This window comes from Amblyomma americanum, chromosome 1 (assembly GCF_052857255.1).
Source record: "Amblyomma americanum isolate KBUSLIRL-KWMA chromosome 1, ASM5285725v1, whole genome shotgun sequence".
Lineage (NCBI taxonomy): Eukaryota > Metazoa > Arthropoda > Arachnida > Ixodida > Ixodidae > Amblyomma > Amblyomma americanum.
The window spans coordinates 241,783,853-241,793,322 of NC_135497.1; the positions used below are offsets into that span (position 1 = coordinate 241,783,853).

Below are 9,470 nucleotides of genomic sequence, written 5' to 3' on the forward strand. Positions count from 1 at the left end.
AGATATTTTGAATATAGGAATCTAATTGCTTTCCTTTGAACGTTCTCGAGCTTTCTTATGTTAGACTTAGTATACGGGTCCCAAATTATGCAAGCATATTCAAGCTTGGGTCTAATTAGAGCATTGTAACCTAAGAGCTTAACGTTAGCGGGGGCGTTTCGAAGTTTATGCCTTATATAACAAAGCTTACGGAATGCGAGTGAACAGATGTTATCTATGTGAGTGTTCCAGGAAAGGTTATTAGTAAGTGTTACACCCAAGTACTTTACGGACGCTACTTGTTGCAATGGTGATGATTCTAATTTATATGCATATTGTAGAGCGTTTATCTTGTTAGTTATGCGAAGAGAAACACTTTTATCTGCGTTCAGTGTCATGTCCCAGCGCAAAAATGTGGAACGCTTCACGATTTTGCGTGTCATCCTTGCGCAGGGGCCATGCTAATCTTCTCTGTATCGTTCCAATTTTAGTATATGTACTTTGGAAGTACCTGACGTGCATTTTTTCCTGGGTGCATTGCACTACAGTGTTCAATTTTTTGTATGTGTGAGTCACCTCCGCACCTACATTTGTATTTAAGGTATACACAACTATGTAATGGTTTTCCACAATACATTCACTGGAGGTTTTGTCCACAATGTGCTGGTAATTGTAATCTGCGAGCTTTGCAACTGTGATATTGCGATTTCCTTGCTGTGAAGGGGAATAGATGCCGTCAGGGACAAAAGTTTTCGAACCCCATGAGCACCTGCCAAATTTTTTTGCTGCATGACCTGGTAGCCTGGCATTCTGCTGTCAAGACTGCACTTGGCACCCATTTCCTCAACATCCAACGTTTTGTGTTGTGCACTGGCATTCTCCGAGTATGACACAGAAAGCCACACAGTGTTAAACTATAGTGGCTTTCTAGTAGCTAAATAAAAAAATATTTTTAGCTGAAAGCAAAAGCCATTGTGAAATTATTTTAGAAGACTGTTTTGACGTATACGAGCCTCTTGATCATTGTGATGGTACTTCTGTGCTTCATCTCTTACTAGAAACCTATAGAGGGGGAGAATGTTAAGCAGATGCTGTCGGACGATTATTCCTGTAAGTATGAGATGGATGCACCAGCTAGTAATGCAAGAGTTCAAATTTGTTGATGCTTGTGTGGCCCGCAAACTTTTGTTGATAAGAGTAAAGTCTTCTAGCTGCAGTGTATGCAAATTGTAGCCTTTTTGGTGGATGGCATGCAGTGACAGTGAGGCTGGAATTTAGCAACGACTTTGTCAAAGCATGCATATGTAGTAGACGGAGGGTTGTGTAAGGGGCATAACTTTCCAATCATAATCCACTTCATAAACATCTATAAGGATTTGTTAGCACTTTAGTTTATGTAAAGCTGCTAGATGCATAAGATGTGTGTTGCGGCTGGACAAATTCGCTCCACCCGTCATGCCTACTGGTTCTATAGGCTAAGTTGTGGTACTGTTCTGTATGCTATAATGGAAACTATGATTAACATCGGTGTCATTTTCTGCCTGCGAACCCTAGTTGGTGTCATTCTTGTGAATATTAACAATAGTACATGATATAGCTATTTTCTTGAAGTAATGTTCTGCTCTAGATGTTCTCTAATCTTTCTTTACTTACAAAGAATATTATTGCTCCTTTAGTGTAGTTTTTTGTTTATTCTTACTGTTTAGGGTGATCGCTGCTACGAATCAAGTATTTCATTGTATTATCTGTGTCAAAAAGTCAAGGACACCATTTAACTGCTTACCATTTTATTACGTTAGTACTTCCTGAGTTTGTGTCAAAATACCCCAGCAATGGTATGCTGTTGGGCTGAAATGTCCTTTAGCGCACCTTCATTTTAAACTCTGTGGTTCAACTATCTGTTGATTGACTTTTCCACTCTCCTATTGTAAAGCTGTTGGCCATTTGGGTTTGGATTCTTGCTTTTAGCACACAGCTTTCTTCTTGTCAGTGTTCTTGTTCAGTGCAGAAGAGATACTCATTGGGCAGCCCGTGCCTGAACGCTCTTGCACCACTTGTGACTGTTTATTTGTTTAGAAGGTTGTATTAAGTTGCTGCTGCAAGTAGGAATTGTGAAATGTTTGAGTCTGGCTGTATTTTATGTCGATGCATTTATTTGTTGTGAAAAAAATGTTTTGGTAACTTTTCAATGTGTTGCCAGCATTTATGTCAATATGTTGTCAGAAGTTGAAGAAAGCCTGTCTTTTCTATTGAAAAACGAAGTGTAAGAAGCTAGCAAGTTTGTCTATTATATATAAAGACTGTGTTTCTACCTCTGAGGTGAAGCAGGGAGAACTATGGAGTTAACAAATAAACCTGCATTCAACTGAACATTCCGTTGCTCTGTGTATTTAAGCTACCACTGGACAGTTCCATAGATAATAAATTTTTTTATTTTTTTATTTCAGTAGAAGCAGCATGTCAAGCCTCAGCAGCATTGATATCACACTTGCTTTTTCTCTCAACAATGCATTATGTATACATGCCCTAATATGTAGTGAGGGATTAGTGTGTATGACATTTTTTACTGCTGAATTTGTGTGTCTGGTATTTTTTACTGCTGAATAGACTGTGTCAATGAAACGTAGATTACAGCAACTACATTCTGAGAAAGTCTTCATGTGGATTTGATTTGGCAACAGTGAAGTTGAATGGCATTGTTTGCAGGAAAAAATAAGAAGCAGAACAAAAGACATAAATACATTATAAAAAATTACATCTCCACTGATGTGCCTTACTGCAACGACACATTGCAATGCAGTGCATAACGCTCACCAGAAGGAATAGCACTCCACTAAAAAAAATATTGAAATAAGTGAAAAAAGCACCTCCTTGTAATCTACCCAGCTATCAGACACCAAGAGCAAGAGAAAAGCATTGAACTCTTCATATGGCACTCCATCCAAAGCAGGAAAGCGCTAATACATCCACAGTCACCAACAAGCACAACTGTTTGGGAACAAGGTCCAAGCGATGGTTGCAATACAGCAAATAGGTGGTCATTCACCTGTCAAGCTTCAAGCCTCCATTCTTTACTGAAACTATCTTTGGGCTCTGCTGTTATGACTGTACGTGTTGCGGGTCACAGGCAGTGGGCCACAGGACATGCTGTGCGTCCGAAAGCACAGGAGTCCAATTTTTTGGCAGCACAGAGCATCACAATGCCTGGGTGTGGCGTTTCACAGTTTTTTTCTCCCCAGACACGGTTCATGGATATATGTATTGAGAAAAGCTTTATCCTTGTGTGTTGAACTGGTGATGCAAATGGCAAGTCAGAAGTTCTGGCCATTGCCACACCTTTTTGTCTCGCAGTTTTTCAAATTCTCATGTCCAAAAACAGTTATCAGTTCTGCAAAACGTTGAGGCAGTTGTCATGGCACTCCTTTTGTCATGTTAGGTTTTATGCGGATTAAGGGTTTCCAGAATAATCTCGTTTATTCATTCTTATTCATTTGTGCACATAAAAAAATTGTTTGCCTTCCATGGCACACAATCTCGCAAAGCTGCAAGTTAAGAACATTTTGATGTCAGGACCACAGGTGACAAGCATTCCTTTTGGTGATTTGAATACGGGTCCGAAATAAATTACACGTGCTACCTCTATTGGTTGAATAGACTTGCACATCATTCATGTCGATAGCCTTCCTCTTTCAGGAAGTGACGTTAGCACCAATGTGTGGCTGCAAAGGGACGGCACATCACAAACTTGTATTCTTGACGCCCTGCTATTTTTTGGACGGTTACAGAGATATAGGAGCGTCATTAGCAACGAGTAAATTCTATAGGCAAACTCGCGTTTGTAAACAGGCGCCTCATTCAGGCGTTGCGTTTTTGGAATAAACGCATTTAAGTGGCCGCATTCGGCACCTTGCATTTCTTGCAGCCTCACAAACACGAGTTTGCCTACAGTGCTTTCTTCTGCATTCGTGAGCAGAGCCTCTAGAGCAGCTTTGGCGTCATGACAGTGGACATGATAGTCTTGAAGCTGCTAGACTGCTGGATGCGCCCTTTCAAGGCTCCAAACACGTTGATGGCATTGCCGTAGTCTGGCTGCACGGCATACAGCTGGTTTTGGACGGTCCGGTGTTCCTGGAGGTCGCTCTTGCGAATGTCGCGCTACTCCTCGCTGTGGATCATCGGGTAGGTGGGCGACAAGGTGATTTCGGCAGCGCTGGCCAGTTTGGTGGCGGGCCGGGCCATTCCCACGCTGCTACCCGCGCTGCCCACGCTGCGTGGTGAGTGCTGCTGCTGCTGAGGGCTGGCCCTCCCCGATCTAGTGGCGTTTGCGGCCCAGTATGGACAGATCAATAAAAACACTTCACGATTGGTTAGTTGCTCGGGACATCGAGCGGCACGGTAGGCAGGCACGCAGAACCCATGTCGTGCTGACGACCGCACGTGCTTCGTGAGCGCCGCTCCGATATCGGCAGAGGGTGCCGACAGGCGCAGACAAACGGACGGTCGCGAAGTCCTCGGCGCATTGGCCGTGGTGCTTTCACTAAACAAGTCGGAAGCTTGGGCGACGATCTTGTACATCTTTATTTCAGCGGAGCTTTGCGAGCACTGAGCACAGTTCGGTTTCGCGTGTGCTCGGTGCCCACACGAAGCACGGGCGGTTGTAAGCATGAAACGGGTCAGTACCACACAGCAAGCACCCTTTCTACTCATTCCTACCACGTAGCCTTTAGTGACGGGGCTGATTATTTGAGGGGCACCAAGAGTACGGAGATGCGAATGATTTTCCTGTGGAGAGTGTGCATATGATTGCAGTCTCGTTTATATATATATATATATATATATATATATATATAGTGATCCACGCCAAAGCTTTGGCTATTAATGGCAGCAGCATAAATAGTCAGTTGATTAATATGATGAAGTTTAGGAACGGATTATTTGCAGACTGTTGTCTTCTCCGCAAAGGATTTTTTTTTTCCGGCCAAGAGATTTCAGTCACTGATGGCACTCTGGCTTTCATTCTTCGAGGCGGAAAGGAGGAGTCGCCCCCTTGATCTGCGTAAACTGCGGACGGTCACCAGCTGCTGTTCTTCCACCCCCGTTTCTCTGTAGCTGGCCCTCAGTGATCGAAAGGAAAAATTCGCACTTATGTCCACGAATACTGGAAGAGGCTATTGAAAGAATGCAAGAATACGTGCCTCTTCACCCTCTTTGCAGTGCTAAGTACGTCCGAGCTCGACTTCCCAAAAGTGCACTGTTTTTGCGCTTCGCGCGACATTTACCGCACCTTTCCTCTCCTTATGACCACCACCTCATCACAAGGTGAAGCGAGGCCCAGCTAAGTTTTACTGGTGCGTTTTGTTACCTCTTAGAAACAAAAGGTTGTGTTTCAAAAAAATCCTGCGAAGAAGTCGACAAAAAAGATCCCGTAAATTGCCAATTGTCATATATTAACGGAAATTGCTGCTTGAGACCGGCTTTCGAAGCTACCTTTGTTATGAACTTGTTCTGTACACTCTGCAAAGGGGTTCGTATGGCACTGCTTTTTTTCCTTCTTAAATAACTGCTTCTCTCTTCACAGTTTCGAACTGATATAGTATATATTTGCGAATGCTCTCGGTGGCCATCAACTTTAGCTGCATACCCAGGGCTCAATGTGTTTCTGAAGAGAACAGGGGACATCTCGTGCGCGTAGTCGCTCTCACTTTTGTCTCAATATATGCACATATAAACACCAGACGCTTTAAATCGCGCCTCACGGTAACTTGCTGCGAAGCGCACTGCAAGTAAGACTTGCAAGAGCCCCCCCCCCCCCCCCAAAGTAAGACTTGCAAGAGCCCCCCCCCCCCCCCCCCCCCAAGTATTCTCTTGAGGGGGCTCAGCCCCTCCACCACCTGAATTACTGCCTTGTTTACATTTTTTTTGCAGAAACCTAACTTACGACCTCCGCGTTCCCATGACGTCCCAGTGCGAACTAGGCGTTAAAGACATCCCCAAGTCTCTGCAACAAGCATAAATTACAGGGCTAGCCCCCATGTTGGATTTCATAGAACGGCAATTTTAACAATAAAAACACTGGCGCAGGTACCAATTCGCAGTAGCAGCATAAGCAGGGAGGTATCTTAATTCGCTTTTCAGTTGTTAAACAGTGGCGAAGTCCATTAACGTATGCGAAGGGAAGTTTTCCGAGAGTTCCAATCACCGTCGTGTTTGTGAGTCGGTTATGTCTTCAGTCAGCGTGGCGCACGAAAAGGGGGAGACCGGTGGCTGGTAGGCTGTTCACTGTTCGGGCTAGGGGTACGGAGGGGTGAAGGGAGGAAGTTGCCGCGATGGTGCGGGGTCAGTCTAACTTGTTCAGCAGAAAATTCTAAGAAAGTTTAGTATGAGCAGAGTCCCTTTATGAGGTAGCCCACTCCTGCCGTCACAGAAGCAAAGCCCGTTTCCTTGAATTTCCTTCCTAACCTCTACTGCGGTGCTACATGACGTTGACAGCGGTTCCCCCTCTCTCGGTGCCATCTTGAAGTCAAATGGCGATATTTCAGAAGTTACTCAGAAGGGGGAACCCGAATGCACAAAGAATGCGAGAGTGTCGTCTGGGAACGGGAACTTTTGATTGGAAAACAAGCCTTGCGAAAAGCAGACTTACAGATTTTTCCAAATGGTCCATTATTGTCCACTAGTTTGTCGCATCGAGGTGACGTCGTGGAAAAGCACGTTCAGCGAACTCCTCTCCTATTCAAAAAGTCAGTCGTCAAAATTGGCGGACGAGGGGGCTTTGCGTATGCGCAGGACGTTATTGGAAAAGTGGTCCATTACAGTGGCTATATAAAAAGAAGCGCTTGGGAAGGGCCTTGGGAGTCGACCTTTATGGAGCTTGGCGGACGCTTGCAATAAAAATAATTGGTTTTTGGGAAACGAAAATGGCGCAGTATCTGTATCGTATATCGTTGGACGGTTCACGGCGCGCCGTAAGGGAATGGATAAAGGAGGGAGTGAAAGAAGGAGGTGCCGCAGTGGAGTGCTCCGGAATAATTTCGACCACCTGGGGATCTTTAACGTGCACTGACATCGCACAGCACACGAGCGCCTTAGCGTTTTGCCTCCATAAAAACACAGCCGCCGCGGTGGGGTTCGAACCTGGGAATTCCGGACCAGTAGCCGAGCGCCCTAACCACCGAGCCACCGCGGCGGGTTGAAGCTTGGACCGCGATCAAGGAAGGCCGGCGCCGTTTGGCAACCTCCGTGGACAGTTCCAGCCTTTTTGGGGGCTTATTCGGGTATGCACCGCTCTATCTGCGCTTACATTATTATTATAGTTGAGTGTGCCTGCTTAGTCTTGCTCCGTTTGAAATAGAAAATTCGTTAGATATGCAGGTTGAATGCAAGTACTGACAGCACTGCATGTCATCATTAACCACAGTGGTGGACTAGTATGGCACAGAGAACCCATGGTGCTTGTTTTCTTTATTGCCTTGGCTCCGTCTTATTTTCAGCCAAATATAATCTTTGTCAAAACACAAATCATATTTCAGCAACATTGTTTTGCAGTGCGTGCAAATAACATAAGGTGTGCTTATCCGCAACTGGAAATATTCAGCTCAGATATCCCGTTTAAAAACCCTTGAGCGTACACATGACATGGTTGGTGCTTGAGCCGTGTGGTGGTGGGGAAATTGAAGCAATCTGAGCAATGTGAAGAAGACCCTCGTCCTCACCATTTGTTTTGGTCCTAGGAGATGTTCAAGTTTCAATTCATGGCTCAGAAGTAAACCATATAGTCAGATGACTATTAACCACAGCTGGAAGGTACGACGAAGCAGCGCTGACGGACGGGACGGAAGAGGAGACAGGCCCCAGCGCATGTGTCTGTCTCTTCTGCCGTCCCGTCCGTCAGCGCTGTTTCGTCGTAACGTTCAACATGAAGCAACCAGCCCGACTCAGCCATTTCCTTGGACCACAGCTATACACAGGCCCTAAGACGGCTTATGCATACGAAACCTTATTTGTAATACAATGAATTTCCAGCATGAAACAAAAGCAGAGTTCGCGTTTAAAATGTGATTAGTCGAATTCTAGGAGAAAAATCCTATCTGCTCAACCTGGTTTCCGTTTGGTTACAGCTGGAATCAAGTGAGAATTGTTCCATAAACCTAAAAAGAGAATAAATTGTATGTTTCTGATGCCTGCCTGCTGACTGTATACGGAGCAGAGGTCTTTGTCAGGCTTCTTGCCTTTCGCCTCTGCTCCGGTTTCTGTGAATCAGAATGAAACAAATAAGCTGAAACTGAAATAGTTGGGAACTTTCGCACACATCCATGTATATAGTTTTTTTAAATCTGAAAGGCAGGTATCGTGACTCAAAGCAGCGCATGGGCTATAAGAGACGCCATAGCGAAGGACTCCGTTTTAATCTTGGTCAAATGGGTACACTGTGCGCATACAGCGCACAGCCCATGAGCGTTTTTGCAGTTGCTCTCCATCGAGATGCAGCCACCATGGCCTGGACTCGATCCAACATCCTTGGGCTCAGCAGCCTAACGCCATAGCTAGCGAAACCACCGAGTGGGGACATGAAAATGGGAGGTTACCTCATACGTCATAATCAGGTACCCTCAATGCACATACTACCATACGCCACAGCGATAATTTTGTTCAGTTAACATACAGCACTGCATCGGTGCCCAGATTGTGCCGGCTCATCTGCGTACCAAATCCAACAACGGCAATCAGCAGCTGTGACGCTGTGACCAAGTGATGGTTCACAAAGACAGCTCACCGAAAACCGCACCGTCCGCTGCAAAGCAAGAGACAGAGTGGGCCGGTACCACTTCTCCCTGCACAGGACGCGAGTCAGCTGTGGAGAGTGGATCGAGGCCAGATATGTCACTGCCGCTGTGCCCGACGCGATGGACCGTTAGAGTAAAGTCGATGCAAAGATTCGTTGATAATTACGCCAGAGTCCAAGAGACACTGAAGGATTTCTTGAAGACACCAAATTCAGCGACTGAAAACAGCAAGGCTATATTTAGAGGTTACGATCGGCTTTTGAAGAAATTTGAAACCTTTTTAGGTATCTACATTTCCGTACCCTTCTTTGGACCTTGTGAAAAATTAGCAAGGGCTCTCCAGAGCTCAACATATTGCGCCGCAGGTGCAGAAAAGGCTACAGAGGCTCTCTGCGAGGCGATCTTTCAGTTACGCTCTGAAACTGCGTTTGAGAAGCTATGGCAGCACACCAGCACAACAAGAGCGCGCCTACGCCCGAAGGAACCTCCGGACAAAACCTCCTGCGAGGTATGAAACGACTGATAGACATGTCAAGCCAGTTGCACTTGACGTTAAGGCCGCGCAGCGCAATGAGTATTTCGATACTGCCGACCGAATCATAAGTGAAACAAAACAGCGTTTTGAGCAGCCGGGCATGGAACAGCTCGTAAAACTATAAGACATCTTAACCAGCGCCGCTGGAGGTAGTCGGTATACAGCAGATGAAC

At 45.4% G+C, this 9,470-nt stretch overlaps 1 non-coding gene across 1 annotated transcript; it reads right to left on the minus strand.

Annotated features, from left to right (window-relative positions):
• Positions 1-387: 387 nt before the first annotated feature.
• LOC144116853 (U6 spliceosomal RNA) lies at positions 388-490 on the minus strand. The gene has a single exon (XR_013311975.1). It is a non-coding gene; the product is annotated as a U6 spliceosomal RNA (small nuclear RNA).
• Between the last annotated feature and the right edge of the window lie 8,980 nt (positions 491-9,470).